At 41.2% G+C, this 16,655-nt stretch overlaps 1 protein-coding gene across 1 annotated transcript in view; it reads right to left on the reverse strand.

The window, feature by feature from the left end:
- Positions 1 to 16,655, reverse strand: part of SYNGR1 (synaptogyrin 1) — a 360,929-nt gene that overhangs the window by 259,865 nt on the left and 84,409 nt on the right. The window lies entirely within an intron of this gene.

Raw genomic sequence — 16,655 nt, forward strand, 5'->3', positions numbered from 1 at the left:
TTAAATGGCAAAGAACCTGCATGTTACAGTCACTGTGTAAGTAAACTGTGTATCTTGGGATCTTTGGAGCTGGTGGAACGTGGAGAGAAAAACAGGATGAAGGTAGGACTGTAGCGCTTGACAATGTGGAAATTTTTGAATAGACCCAAGCTGTTCTTGGTAGCCTAATTTGGAACATCTTCTGCAGCGTTTTCAGTTTACGCATGATAGATTATCTGTAGCTTAGGTGGTCCCAGAGCTGCTTTTAACTCCATTGTGTTTCTCTTGCCTTTTTTCATATGCACTGTGGGATTATTATTATTCTCTGTTATATCAGTAATTACAGGGAAATGCCACTGACTAGTGAATTCAGCAGGCTTACTCTGATGTCAAAGGGAATATTGATTGTAATTATTGCTGTTTGAAACTTGCCTCATTGACTGATGTGCTAAATTAGACCAAGTTTAAAACCTATAAAATAAATTTTTTGTGCTGAAATCAATTCTGTGCCCAATTCATTTCTTCAGCAGTGAGATAACTCCTATCGCCTCAGTGCTCTGCAGTTAATGACATCCCTTCTTTTAGTACCCTACATATTAGATATCTCGCCTGTATTTTATTGACAAAGAAGACCTTTTTTTCCTCTTTGTTTCTTCTTTTCTTTATACCAGCCTTAAGGAACAGCTGCTTCACTGCTTTACAAGGAACTACGCTTCTTCTGCTTGACTGTGACAGATTTCACCACCAGGAGGCCCTCATTGAAGTGCTTTTAGCTAGGCAAAGAAAACACAAGGACAGAGAAATGAGATGGAGAAACCCTTCCCCACGGGAGTAATCTGAAACTCACACTTACGCTATGAATAGAGATTTTCAGAGTGCTGCGCAGGCATCTCTTAATGAATTCTTGCAGGAATCCTAATATCCAACTATCAGTTGTGCTGTAACTTGTGAGGACACTGGGGTGCCATGGGTGGTGTCCCTGCATTGAACCACCAAGTGATAGCCAGGACAGTTCATGCCTTTGTCTTCTGGATAGTAAAGCTCTTAATAACATATGTGAAATATCGAAATGGGTTCAAGCACAGTTTTGATTTATAGTCACTCACGTCTGCCCTCTTTCACCCAATGCATCTGCCTTCACCTAATTCCCCTCTGCCTTCTCTCTTTTACTTATTCGTAGGGTCTTAATTTCACTTTTTACAGCAGGCTTTTACTGTCTCATAAATGTTCTAAATACCTGCACTGACAATCTGTGTGATTGTTCTCTTTTGCTATCATGACCTTCTTTAAAAAAACGGGAAAGGGCAAATGTTTTCATCCTTTTTTGACAAATTGTGCACTTTTTCCCTTAATCCCATCTTTTCAACGCTGCAGTCATTGCTTTGCTGAAAGATAGACTTTGTTATACAAAAGAGAAGCGTGTCCATAATCTCTTAACTAAATAAATAGTTGTGTACAGAGTTGTCATTTTTCTTTCCTTAAACCCTAGTTTTTTTCTCTTCACTGTTGACTCAAGCCTTCTAAATCTGTTTCCCAAGATCACCGTTTGGTACTGATGAGTCCGAGACGCAGCTTTGCAGTGGAATTTCAGAATGATGATAGGTGAGAGTGGCTTTGCTTCTGTCAGGAAATATGGCTTGTGCGAGCTGTAGGCTGCGAATTAAGTTATCCCTTGTCTTTCAAACTCAGTTTCCGCTCTTCTTCCCAGAATTCACAGATATGCATTGCACACATTTACATTTGTTTACTTCGGCCTTTCTGTATGTACCAATGGGTAAAAATGGGTATCCCTTGCTCTAAGAAGCATAAAAAGTGGATTTGAAGCCATGATATTGTATATACTGTTCACCTTAACGAGTTCAAGTGAATATGCAGGCAGCTCTGCTGCTCACAGCTCACGTGCTCTGGAGAGGCTCCATCGGTTCCTGATAATTTGCCATGAGGCTGTCCTGGGTGACCAGAAGACTGAGGGTTCAGAGGACACATGCAATCCACACAGAAGTGAAAGCTTCTGTTAAGCTTAGTTTCTCTTTGTTTCTGTTATGTGGCTGCTCCTTACTTATGATACTTTGATTTATGCACCAAGTGCTTAAATATGGTGAAGACTCTTGTGTTTTTAACATTACTGGGAGGGAAAAGATGTTGTATTTAGAAACTAGTTCCTAGCTCACACATCTGTGTAATTTGATTCATTTTGGAAATAAAAGCAGCTGATAATCCGAGTCTCTGAAGATTTAAATCTTGTCAGACTAAAAGAAAGCTAAATTGTTTTCATGGGTCAGCAAGCAGGCTGTTCTCACAATTCATTCATTCATTTAGGGCTGAAGTAATGTGCTACTTCAGTTCCAAGATTAAACAACTGGTAGTGATAACTTGTTGTAGGGGATCATGTCAGTGTGTCAAGCCTCGTGTAGAACACGGGAGAGTTTGTAATCGAGACAGGTGAGCCAGTGTTCACCAGTGTTGTGGTTTGAGCTAAAGCAGAATCAGTTTTCTGATTTCAGCTAAGCCTCGTCTAAGTAACTTAGTTTTCAGAAAGTTAATGGCATGTTTTTCAGACAGTGTTTCTTCCTAGAAGTGATAACACTGGGCATTAGTGTGTAGAAAGGCCATTGCTTACGTGTATTCCTATAGAAAACAAGGCCATCGTCAACCTGTATTCATCCCATACACATCATACATGGGATAAAAGTGAGAGATCATAAGGATCTCATTCTCTTCATTGATGGCAGACATCCATTGAGGACCTCATCTGGCCTATTTTAATATATATATTAATATATATATTATATATGTATGTAATTAATATCTATTATCTATTATCTATTATCTATTATCTATTATCTATTATCTATTATCTATTATCTATTATCTAATATCTAATATCTAATATCTAATATCTATTCCATTGCAGTCAATGGGAACTGCAGGTGCCCAGCATTTAAGCTTTGGTGTTTAATTGTGAGCCTCTGATTGAATTCCTAGTTTGAATACTTGGGACCTGAATGAGCTGGGTGACAGACTAGCACGCAAGAGCATTACCACTGTACTCAGATACAGTGTAGCAAATGACTTTGAAATGCCTAATAGAAATTAAGTGGTTTTTATTGGATATGGCTTTGTTAGTATTTTAGGAGAGAGGAAAAGCTGGTTCTTTGTCACACAAAGAAGGAAAAGGTTCTAAGCAGAGAGAACAAAGACAGTAAAGCAGAACCAAAAATGCAAGAGAAGGATATTTGGGCAAAGTAGCATGGAAAAAATTATGGATAGTGGAAGGAATGGTAGTGGTAAATGTACACAGCGGCTGCATGGAAGAGGAGGCTGGGAGTGCTGAACCCGATACAGAGGCCAGTGCTGACACTCAAAGTTGGTAACGAGAGTCAGTCATTTATTTCTCTACAGGTGCTTTGTAAATAAATCAAATTGTCTTTTTCTTAAAACAAAGCTATGAACAATGTGTGCATTGTTTTACATTTGGTGTTTTTTCCCGCATTGTACGTTGAGGAGAGGGAAAAGAAATAGGTGATCAGTCATAAGATCTGGAGTCCTGGAAAACAAGCTGGTAGGAGAGCAAGTTATTCTCCTTAAAATCTGAAATTATGAATATCAAGCATTCTCTTTTATATTTACTCCTGTTGCAGAAGACTTTTACTTCTCTCAGCCTAACAAATCATTTGCTCAGCTTGCATCTTGCTGATTTCTACATATTTTTGTACTGAAAGTTTGTGCTGTCACATGTCTGTCAACAGGGGGATGCAGCACCTTCTGTTTTTCTTAATCAAGTTTAATTGAGTTTGGAGTGGGGTTTTTTTGGTGTTTTTTTTTTGTTTTTTTCCTTTTAATATATGTGGTTAGAGCAGCCCTGCCAGGCTGCAGATCAGTTTTATTCTGTGGAATCCCTGCCCTTGCTTATATTTAAATATCATCGAAGTGATACTGCCACATTGCCAGCATATCAGTTTGCCTCCCCACAGTCAGGGTTTTGCCATCACAAAGTGTTAGGAAAAGCCCCCATACTGGTCCTGTTTTGTTGCTGTGGAGTCGTGAGGGGGGAGCATATTTCACTCGGTAATTATGCAAGGAGTGGATATTTGGGGGAGATTAGTTTGCCTGTAAAACTAACTTGAAGAACGCAGTAACCATGTGAAGTTAGTGCTATTTTTACCCGGATCTGCCCTTGGAAATAAATGAGACCGCGTTCTGCTTTATTAGTTTTGTTAAAGGAATTTATGGAGTCAGTGAATCTTGAGAGAAGAAATCTTCCAAACTTGCTTCTGCTAGAGACAGCTGAATTTTATAGAATAGTTCCATCGGTTACTTTTTACTGGATAATGACATTGCCCTGGTGTCATATCTATTTTCAAGCTTATAATTGCCTCCTATGACCCTGAAATTCTGCTTGCCATTTCAGACAGAGAGGATTTTTTTATTCCTTTTCTTGTGACTGCAGTGTAGTTCTGCTAGCACTAGTGGCTGCTGTTTCTTGCCCTAGAAACAGCTCTGTCTCACTTGTGCATGGGCTAGCCGTCTTAGAGAATACATGAAAATTAAGGCATTAATCCTACCAACATGGTAAATTACTTGAAGCTTTTCTGGTTTTCGTTTTCCTTGAAAGAACTGAAACATGGACAAACTTCTAGCAAGTACCAACCCCATCAAAGAAGAAAAGTCTTCCAAGTTCAAATAGGTAAAATGTAAAACAGTGATTTTTCCAGGTATAGAACAGGGAAGAAAAGGTAAAATATTATTTATTTTACTAAGATTTTGCAGGCTTGTTTTTCTGAAAGCCTTTGCTTGCTACAATATGTGCTCCACGTACAAGAAGCAGGAGAGTGCATGTACACACACGTGTATTCGTCAATCCTAGATGGCTAGAACCTATCAAAGCTGCTTATGTGTGTATCCTCATGTGTGTTTCTAATTAGTGCAGATACTTCCTCAGTTATTGGATTCCCTGACTTGTATTCAGTGAGGGGAATCTGGCCTGCTAATACTTAATATTTCAGACCTCCAGACTCAAGATGCAAAGTTTGGAAAGGATAAGGAGGAAAGAGTTTGAAAGCAATCTTGACATACACTTAAATCTAAAAGACTAAAACTAGCACCTCATCCTAGAGAAGTGATGCAGGGTTTGGAGAAGGATGGAAAATTATGTGATAGATTGGATGAAATTTTCCTCTCTCCCACTGACACAGCTGATCTTGTTGGCATCCCCATATGCCCTGCAATACAGAAAAGATTAAGAGTAGTTGCTCGTGTAAAGGGAGTGTGGAAGTGCTTTGCCCTTCTTAGTGTTGCTTTTTTGTCATTTTTTTCTCCACAGATTCTGTCCCTAAGCCAATAATGTCTCTTCTCTGTCCCCCTTTAAAACTTCTCATCTTCCGGAGAAGAATGGACGAAAGGACTTTACTTGTTTCTCTGGAAGCAGTTCCTGCAAGAGAGTTGAAGCAACTTCTGTGTTGAACTACTGACACGTACAGCTTCCAAACCTTAGTGTCATGAATATATTTCTAGCCTCGTAATGGTGACAGTTTGGAGACACAGAATTTCATAGTATTGTCTGTGTCTCAATAGGCTTCCTTTATCATTTGCTCTTTAGGAACTTCAGTATGGTGTTGGTGACAAACTATGTACTGCATACTTATTCTAGCCATGCCTGGAATTTCCACCCCTGCCTTTTTTTTTAACACCAAGTATACATGAATTCCTCCTGAAGCAACACCCAGAAAAGTCCTCCACCCAGATAGTTCAGACTCCTGAGCTGATTCGCAGATGCTTTTATTTTACAGAGAGTTCCTTACAAATGCCTGGGGTGAAAGATGATTATTATTCTAATCAGTGTCTTATCCCCAATTTGCTTTCCTGCAATAGCACTGTGATAGCTGAGGGTGGGGAAGACCGGTGGTCAGTTAGGAATAACTTATGGCTGTAGTTCAATACCAAATACCATTTCTGAAGTCAAAGATTTGAGGGTTGTGTGATTTCCTACCTGTCTCATGCTCATTGCCCTACAAACAGGGGTCATGTGTGAAATTTTGTCACAAAAACTCTGGCCTATACCCCTGCCTTGGGCTGCCTGGCCACTAAAGCAAGAAGTGCTGCCTTAATAATCCAATAGGAAAATAACAGTGGGGACAGAACACAAGATGAAACAGGAGGAAAGACTTCAGGAAGAAGTATTGGGATATATTGAACCAAGTGGGAGCTGCACACCGGCACTGACTTTCAGGCACCTCTGCATGTCACTTATGATCACCAGTTCAACAAAGGCACCAGGAGGAAAGATTAAAAGCTTTCCTCACATAGAGACAGAGGAATTGTTTAGGAAATAGACACACTCCCCCTACGGCTGGTAAAGAAACCATGAGAATGCAAGGAAAGGGAAGCAAACGATAAAACAAGAATAATCAGGTTAAGGAACCTCTGAAGTTTAAAGATTTATGATTTAAGAAAAACCATTAGTTGGACCATTACTGGAAATTAAGGCTGTGTGTGTAGCAAAATCAAGGAAACACAGTATTTTACAGCTAATTACAACTCCTAAGAGCTCTAAATATTATACTAAGCTAAAAATAACTCTGTGATGATGCAGTTGATGCCTATCCAAGTTTTAGAGTTTGAAAAACAAACTGCTCGTGATCTCTTTTGGCCACTAGCCTGGCAAACATATGGTATACAAATGGAGAAATATTGGGGTTTTTTTTCTGTGATTTACATACAAATTCACTTGCAGAAGCAGTAAGAACAGTCGAGATTAGAAAACTGGCCAAAAGAAGGGCATGTTCAGTTCAGCAGCATAGCTTTAAAAGAAAAACCTTTACCAACTTGATGGCTGAGCTAGAAAGCCTTAACTTTTCCAAACTCATAAAGTATGTGGAAACACTGTGAAAAAGATTAGTTTTTCCAAGCAGAGCCTCTTCAAAGTTTGGGGTGGTTTTTTTTAAGGAAGAGATGTCTTGAATACCAGTGCTGAGCCTCTTCCAAGTGTGAACTGAAAAATGTTTTTCTTGTAAAAAGCCATTCTTTGATGTGACCAGTGAATTCTGCTGTGACCTAGAAATGAAAAGTTTTCTCTTAGCTGCAGTTTAAATACATTCTTCTTTCTGAAGCATGCCAAAGAAAATGCTTTCATGACTACAAAACAGTGCAGTGTCCTCGAAGTCATTATTCAACCTAGTTGACAACAGAAGCACTCAGCTTCTGTGAGCTGGAATATATTAGTGGGAGAAAAAAAAAACATGGCATGAATTATGCTTTTTTTAGCTGTAATACTGAAAACTCTGCTCTGCTCTCCTCTCTTCTATGAATAAAGCTGCTTTGCTCTGTGTCTTTCTCAGATTAGTTTTCAATGCTGATGTGTGAATAAGGGAAGCATTGACTCTTTTGGCTATACTTAAGGCAATACTTGCAGTACTTCCAGCTTGTTTGTATTAGGAGTCAGAATTTCTTTCATGTGAAGAACACACACACAGAGTCCTATTCTCTGCAGCGTGGCAGATGCATCCATGAGCAATTTTCTTGTTCTAACTCCTTTTCTGATGAGTTATTGCAGTTAAATAAAGTCTTCTGTCTCAGCTTCCTCCTAAAGTGATCATCCCTGTTAATTCACCCTCTTTTTCTGTCTCATCCACCCATGCTTATGGCTTCCACCAGGCAAATCCTGCCTCCTGTGTTTGTGTTCAGTCCCAGAGAAACACCTCTGTCTATAGGAATGGTGAGAGTCCACCAAATGACAAAACTGATCCAACATCTCACCAAGGCAGCCTTCCCCTGTCTCTCTTCTCCATCCTCCAGCTGCCAGATCCCATCTTTTCTTTTTTCCTGTTCAGATGAGCACCAGAGTGAATACAAATGGGAGAAATGCAAAGGCATTTAGATAAAGGAGAGCATAAGAAATGCCCTGCTGGCCCAGACCAAAGGTCTGTCTAACTCTGAGAGGGCTGCAAGAGGGGATGTTTGTCAGGGGGAGCAGGGCAGCCTGGACACTCTCCGTAGTTCGCTCAGTTGGAGCCCTAGTGCCTGAGTGGCCTTATCATGTACTTTGTTCCCTTCAGTGGGGGCGTGCTGTTTCTTCTGTCAGCAGAGGAATATTTAGTCAGTTCTTCTGTTTTATTTGATGAAGTGAGGGTAATTCACCCCCAGCTTTTAACCAGGTCTGTGACTGAGTTTTAATTCAAATGCAAGCTTGTCAGTGGCATTATCACCAACTTTGAAGACTGATAACAGTTTCATAGGAAACAAATTTTACTGTTGCTTTCTCCATCCTACTTTTATCTCACCTTGGAGGCCTGTCAGTTCAAATGAACAAAGATATATGTAACTGCAGTTACTACTCCACTTAGCAACATATGTGGGTAGTCTTATTTAATAAGTCTGTTATTCCTGTTTATCATAAAGGTGATTAAGCTAAAGTAGAACAAAGGGTGCTTATTATATTCCAGAATGAAAATCTATGTATGTGGAGTTAATCAAGAGCAGTTATTTTGGAATTAACAAAACCTATTTAGAAAGCTTTCCCAGTGTAAAAAAGATCTGCATCTCCCAAAGTGTACTTTTATAATCCAGAGTAGTATGTTTCCCTAGCTGCATTTCATGTCTTGTAATAGAGATCTGTGCGCAGAGATTGGTGAATTGCACAGCACCAGCCTTCCAGACAGGATTAATTGCCTACAGGAAAGCTGGGGAGGGGCTCTTCAGCAGGGAGTTCAGGGACAGGATGAGAGGTAACAGTTTTAGTCTGAAAGAGGGGAGATATTAGGTTAGATATTAGAAACAAATTTTTTACTCTGAAGGTGGTGAGGCACTGGCACAGGTTGACCAGTTGTGGCTGCCCCACCCCTGGAGGTGTTCAAAGCCAGGTTGGATGGGGCTTTGAGCAACCTGATCCTGCCCATGGTAGGAAGGTTGGAACTGGATGATCTTTGTGGTCCCTTCCAACCCAAACCATTCTATGACTCCATGACATAATTCTATTAATTATTTTGTTAAAATTAATAACAAAAAAGCTACTACTTTTTGCAATGCTGCAAGTAGTTTTTTTAAATATGTATTAGCATAGGTTAGAACTGTACTCAGTGAAAGATTTTAAAACACTGAATTTTTGCTGCAGCCAGGACATGCATTTAATCCCTGTCTGTCTATTTTGCTACTGGCCTGCTTTGTTAGCTCAGGCTGTCCCTGAGTTTATTCTAATTTATCAGCTACCAGTGAAGTCGAGAAGTGAGTCTGTCAGCCACTAATTAGCGATACACCACTATCCTCAAAAGCTTGCTGATGGGCAAAGAGGAAGCCCACCTTATATATAATTAAAGCCAAGAATCTATTGTTACTGTAATTCAAATATTGAGAGTCAAATGATTATTGATCCAGATATAACGTACAGAAAGAATAATAACGCAGTTAGAGTACTTGTATAAGACGGTAACATATGCACCTTTTCCTTGTATTTCACTCACCCTTCCATTGTTCCTGTGGGTCATGATGTTGGTGGTGTCATTTGAGGAGGGGTGGGGGAGGAGAATGTGGGGAGGCAATAGGGAGAGTTGCCAGCATCTGAAGTCCTTTCCTGGGAGAATATGATTGTCATGTTGATGGTTTCTCCTTCCTTGCTCGAGGATCCACTTGGTGTCATTTTTACATGTTAGTTAGCACACATTTACACCTCTCTTCATGGTCTGCAGTGTCACGCTATCTCTGATTTTACAGTATGTGGTGCCTATTAAATATATTAGCTACTATTTCTTTTGTTCTCTTTGTTGCCCCTAAAATCAGTTTAATCCAGCTCCAGGTCAGCATTTCCTTGGCTGGTCACTGGTGAGTTGTTTATAGCTATCAGGTCTCCAGTGCCAAGCCTGTGCCTCGCCTGCTGTCTTCACGTGCCTGTACTCCTCTGCACCACGTCCTGCGTCCCTGCTTCTCAAGGCCTCTCCTATTGCACCAGGCATGTATTTCTCTACATTGCATCGTTGTACCAGTCATAAATCGCTCATTCCATGTAGAATAACGGTTTGTTACTGCTATTTATAGATGACAGCTGCACCACACAGAGACAAACAGAAGTAAAACAAATTACCCATAGACCTGGTCAATTATGGAAACTGCTGTCACAACTAAAGTAAACCAAGGGCACAGAAGGGTCCGGAGGAGTTCAAACAAACCAAGCCTGACAAGCTGTGATCCTGAAGCCTTGCAAATTCCTTACAAAGCTTATGAGAAATTACTGGGAGTGGCAATACCATATTACAGGGCTATAGAGTTGCAGTGTTTTAGCCCCAAAAGCCATGAGCAGGTAAGAAGCAGCTGTATAAACTACCAGAAGATCCATCAGGTTTGAGCAATTTTTTTAGAATTGGGTATGCTCGCATTTTTTTCTCATTTAGGGAAGAAAACACAAGAACGCAAGAATTAGAATCCCAGTTATCTGAGCTTTTAAGACTAGGAATTAGCTCAAGGTATTTTGCATTTTTTTACAGACAAAATTGCATTACGTAGTGGATTGTGGAAACAAGGGTAACGTCAGGGACAGTGAAACCCTGAAATCATCTGATTCTTTCTCAAAAATCTCTGAGAAAAGAAAACCCAGTCTCCCCAGGCAAATAAACATCTGCTGAGTTTAGCTGAATCTGCTTTGAGCTAGATAATCTCTTGCCGTCCCTTCCAGTCCTGTTGTTCTCTATTACTAGTTTACTTTCATTTTTCCTTACATAAAAAATTCCTTATGCATTCTCACTTTTCTTACCTCCTTTGTCTCTTTGATAGACAATGCATGTGATGCATGTCTCCAGGAAGCCTCTAACTGTGTTTAGGTTTTGTAAAGCTCATAAATGGCCTTGTTTATTCCAGTCTGCATATTCTTTTAATACTGTCATCCTTTATTATATGTAATGAATTACTTATCTCACCATCACCTATTAAAATAATCACAAAGAAAATGAAGCTCATAGTGCTTGGACTGCTATCACTTACCACATTTGTACAGTTGACATACAGGTGATTTTTCTTTCATTTAGAAAAATACCTATGCCTGAATTCTCTAGTCAGTGCTTTTAATATTAGTAAATTATCTTTGGCATATTTTCTTCTTCAGTCACATCCAGTCTGTTGTGGTCCTGACTTGAGCTAGCACCTCTTTAATACCAATGGGCACAGCTCTATAATTCATCATTTCTTCCAGAGCTGCAGTGCTGAACCATAGTCTAGACAGGACATCTTCAGACACAGAAGGGAGATCTCTAATCCTATCACATAATATATCCTTAATGATTAACTTAAGCTAAATTGAATGATGAAGCTTGGCTGGTCTGGTATTTTTTCCAGTCCTATCTTAAGTCTCATTGTACACATAGAACATTTGCAGTTCATCTTAGTTCTGATTGAAGGAAAAAAAACCACAGGCAAGGCCGTTTCCTTTATGTAAAACTTTTAGAGTCTACCCTAACATATGCAGACCGAGTTTCAGGCATATTCACAACACGGCACATATTCACATGTGTGAATGCCATATTCACACATGGCATTCAAAGAAGCGTGCCAGAGGGACTGCAGAAAAATGAGGGTTTGGGACTGGAAGCACCAGAAAGATAAGCAAGAATTCCTTCAGTACAGTCCAAAAACTTTGCGTAGATTCATCCTACTGTATTTCGATAACTTGAATTCAATCCTGCTGCTCTTTTCTTTTGCTAGAGGTGTAACCTGCGAGCTAACAGGGGTTTTCAGAAGAGCTTTCAGGTGTGGAGAAAGAAGAGAGAGCTGTGGTGTATGAAGTTAGTACAAATTCCATGGGACACATTAACGCAGCGCAGCCTTTCCATGATACGACTCAGGTGGAATTTGTTTGCTTGGCACTTCCTCACAGCAAGATTTTTGGTAAACTTTGGTTTGGAAGCAGTGATCTTTCATTCTGATGTGACCAAAGTAGTAGCTAAAGCGAGACATCAAGGCAAGGCTGTCACAGTTTGGGGATTTGGGTCATTTTGGGGATATATAAAGCTAACAACTTCCAAAGTGGTACTGGGGTTTTACGGGCTGGAGGTGCGCTGTGAAACCTGCAAGGAGGGAAGGAGCAGACTCTGGGGTGCCTCGAGTTATTTGGCCAGTGTGTAATATGATGGAGTATGTGGGGTTATTGCACAACACCAGCTGGAAGGTGAATGAGAAGTTAATGTCACACAATATTTTAAAGATGTAATTCATTGCCTAAAGCAGCACTTTAGAGTGGGAAATGATCTTCAGAGTCTGTGCATTCATTGACCCCTCTGAGATCTGTTTTATGAACTAGAAGGATAATGGAGGCGAGGCTGTTTACAGGGGCATTAGCTGAGGCAGAGCCATTCAGCAGTACCAGAAGGATCACTCCCTGTGTGTGCTTTCTGTTCTGGAATAAAAGCATACTTTGTGAAGGAATTAATCTTTAAAAGACTGTCTGCCTAAGTGCTCTTCTGGAATACCTCTTGTGGAATAATGCGGTTTTCAAAAGCAGTGCCAGCCAGTTCCTCTGTGCAGACAAAGCCTTGAGCACCCAGAATTAGACTTTGGGATAAATTACTTGATGTCTCAAATGGGGACCCTGCGAACACTCTGGCAGGGTGCTAGTGATGGTTAGGGTCTGTAGGCTTTGTAGGTTGGTTTCCTGACTTGGCTAGTACCATCAACACCCCCATGCACTCTTAACCTCCCACAGGCAGATGGGGGCAAGTTTTCACAAGCATCTGGAAAGAGGCTGAGATGCTGCTCCCACCCCTTCTGCCATCTGACCTCCCTAAATCCGGAAAGGGACAGCGACTCCGAAGGGCAGCCAGAAACTCCTCTTGTGTACAGGAGTGCAGCAGTGTGGTCCCACACCAGCTGTGCTACCAGCTAAAATTGTATTATCACAGAATGGTTGGGGTTAGAAGGGATCATCCAGTTCCAACCCAGCTGCCATGGGCAGGGACACCTTCCACTGGATCAGGTTGCTCAAAACCCAATCAAAGTTGGCCTTGACCACCTCCAGCAATGGGGCATCCACGACTTCTCTGGGCAACCTGTGCCAGTGCCTCACCACCCTCAGTAAAAAATGGTGGTTGCTTTCCAAATACTCTCTCCAGGCAGACTGCAGACTTGTAGAAGTGTTTATATCCTAAAAGGCACCTTTTTCATCCTTTGAAAATGGTAGATTAAGTCATGGGTATGACTCAGCCTCATGTTCTTGTCCTGTGACTTCAAGCAAGTCATCTCTCTTCCAGCTTTTGGAAACGGATGGATGCCCTCTGACAGGTTTTGGCCATCCAATCAAAAAAAAAAAATAAAAAAAAGCCATCTGCTTGCTGTGTTTAGAAAAGTGTGCGTATGGCACCCTTATAAAATAAAAATGGGCTGTGTTGGACTGAATGCCCTCCGACTCAATGCCACACCATGTTTTTAATAACTCCTGTCTTTGCCAGCTGTAAAATAAGGGAGATACAGCATTCTTTAGGGATGGCATATACAGCAGTTGATGAATTTTAGAAGATAAAGTAATTGAAGACTGTATTTCAGTAGGGGAAAGGGAGGGTGTATAAAATAAGGGAGATACAGCCTTCCTTAAAGATGGCAAATACAGCAGCTGATGAATTTTACAAGTAATTGAAGACACTAATTAACTGTATTTTGGGGGAGGGGGGTGTAAAATAAGGGTGATGCAACATTCCTTAGAGATGGCAAATACAGCAGTTGATGAATTTTACAAGTAATTGAAGACACTAATTAACTGTATTTCAGTGTGGGGCGTATAAAATAAAGGAGACACAGCATTCCTTAAAGATGGCAAATGCAGCAGCTGATGAATTTTAGGAGATAAAGTAATTGAAGACACTAATTAACTATTTTTTTTTGGGGGGAGGGGGCTTTAAAATAAGGGAGATACAGCACTCCTTGAAGACGGCAAATACGGCAGCTGATGAATTTTAGAGAATAAAGTAATTGCAAGCAATAATTAACTGTATTTCAGCGGGGGGGGGGGGAGCGGGAATACACATTCCAGGAGAGGGGATTCCTCATTCCTGTAGGGACTCAGCGTCCCTAAGAGAAACCCCCCCGGGCGGGAAAAGCGGCGCCTCTGGGGAAGGAAGAAGAGGAGAAGGAGGAGGAGGAGAAGGGGGAAGAAGGAGAAGGAGGGAGAGGAGGGATCCCCGCGGCCCGGGGTGCTGTTTCAATCCTTGTTGGAGTTTTGGCGGGGAATTGTGGCGCTCCTCGTGGTGGGAGGGAAATGCTGCCGAGCCTCAGGCTTCGGGAACGAGGGAACGGGGCCGGAGGAGGGCCGCGAGGGTGATCCGAGGGCTGGAGCGCCTCCCATAGGAGGACAGGCTGAGAGAGGTGGGGTTGTTCAGCCTGGAGAAGAGAAGGCTCCGAGGAGATCTTATCGCGACCTTCCAGTAGCCGAAGGGGCTACAGGAAGGCTGGGGAGGGGCTGTTCACAAAGTCTTGTAGATAGGACGAGGGGGAACGGCTTTAAACTAGAGAGGGGCAGATTTAGACTAGGCGTAAAGACGAATTTCTTCGCAGTGAGGGCAGTGAGGCCCTGGCACAGGTTGCCCAGGGAAGCTGTGGCTGCCCCATCCCTGGAGGTGTCCAAGGCCAGGCTGGATGGGGCCTGGGGCAGCCTGGTCTGGTGGGAGGTGTCCCTGCCCATGGCAGGGGGGTTGGAATGATGTGATCTTTAAGGACCCTTCCAACCCAACCATGAGTCCATCATTCTGTTAGTGCAAACCACACTCATTAACCCCAACACTATGTGCCTGGGTCTCTCTCACTCCAGCAGTCTGGATCCACTCAGAGGAGCGCAGCACACAGGTCTTGCTCATGTGTCCTAGTGAATAGCTCCTAGAGTGGGAACAGCAGGGCCAGAGCACCCAAGGTTTTTTGCTTCCTCACAAGGATCCTCGTTTCTTCGTGGATTTGCTGTGTTGTCTCAAAGTTTCACCCTTCTAATCTGGTTCATTGCAGGTGCTGGTGGCTGTAATGCTCTCGGGTCTTCAGTGCGCCAACACACCAGCAACAGGAGGACTCTCCACTAAACAGGAGGATTCTGTTCATCACTGAAGCTTTCAGTAGGGTGTGCTATACTTTCTTCATTTTCTCTCCTTCCCTGCAGGAAGGCACAGGTCTATGTCTGTCTTGTTTTTCTGCTGTGGGATTCCAGTTGCCTAAGGATGGGGGATTAGGAGGGCGCTTCCATGACTTGTTCAGCTGTGATTGGAGTGCAGGATTATGTGCATTTTGTGAGGATTGTAATGCCTTTTGTTTTGCTTCCTTCAGTATTTGAAGTTAAGAGGTTGTTAAAATGTCATAATTTATTTTGTAATTAGTGTTTTACTGCAATTATTTTTCTGACCAATATGAGGCATGACAAGAAGGCATGACTTCTCATTCTATAATTGCCAGGGTTCTGAAACACAAACAAAATATATCCTGACACTATCAGAATCAACTGATTTTATCGGAATATTTTGATTAATTACTAACAGAAGTGTCTTCATTGTCTTTTCCCTCCAAAACACAAATAATTCTAAAATTATATTTTCTTTCTCACTTCTCACATCCTCTCTAAACACAAGATTCTTGCAAGCAAATTAGGCAGAGCTTAACTATCCATTTAGAAGCTGAAAAAGCTGCTTGCAGAGATTTAGTCTAAATTATCCCACCCTCTCTTAGATGCACCCCATCTTGTAGTTTACTAATAACCCTGTTTTCACTTTTCATGGATTTTATTAACAAGGATGAGCAATCAAACATACATGCAAGTCTTGATGACGTAGTTTACAAGAATTTGGATCAGCTGTAGCTACAACAGTGAAGGCGAGCTCACAATTAAGACAGAACCAGCGTGCCAGTTTACAAAACCACAAAGCTGATAGATCAGGCTACAAGACCGTATTTACAAGGAACTACTTTGTATTCATTTTCCTTGCATTCAGACAATTATAAGGAGCTAATATTTTGCTTTTTATTTGACCATGCCATCAATAAGTGCTTGCTCTGGTTCTAGGGCTTTCTTGCTTACAGGAATTCACATAAAGAGAGCAGTAAAGAAGTAGTGGAGTAAAGACATGGCGAGTTAACCATGAAAAATATGAAATAAGTATGTTTTTGCTTAATAAAAGCCCTAGATTATGATGATGATTATGACTATTATTATAATTCCCCCAGGTTTTTGTTACCTTTCTTTTATTTTCTTCATGCAAGCAATACTTCCTGCAGGTATTGAATGTCTTCAGCATTTATTAGGCATCCTCAACTCCAGCAAGAACTTGAAAACAAATACAGCTTTATAGTTTCCTCTCATGTGACTAAGGAGTTGTAGCCTTCTCAATAGTATTGTTTTGTGGGCTTTCTGTCACATAAAGATGGGGAAGCTGTGATGTTGCACAGCCTTTCCACAACCTATTCTGTCTGCAACTCTGCTGACTTTTGTTGTAAAAATAGAGACTGCCTTTAACTTTCTTCTCAGAATAAATTCCATGAGTGATAAATCATTTTAAGTGTTCCCACCTCCAAACTCTTACACTGACCTAAGATTCTCACAAGGGAATCAGATCTCTTTCCCTAACGCTTCTTCAAACATTTCTAGCCAAACTAGTTCACCTGAGAGAAATGCAGTAGATATTTTTTCTCGTTCTGTTCTGTTATGTCAGGTAATGAAGAGTTGGAAGCAGAATCTG

This window comes from Phaenicophaeus curvirostris, chromosome 1, assembly GCF_032191515.1.
Source record: "Phaenicophaeus curvirostris isolate KB17595 chromosome 1, BPBGC_Pcur_1.0, whole genome shotgun sequence".
NCBI classification, from domain to species: Eukaryota; Metazoa; Chordata; class Aves; order Cuculiformes; family Cuculidae; genus Phaenicophaeus; species Phaenicophaeus curvirostris.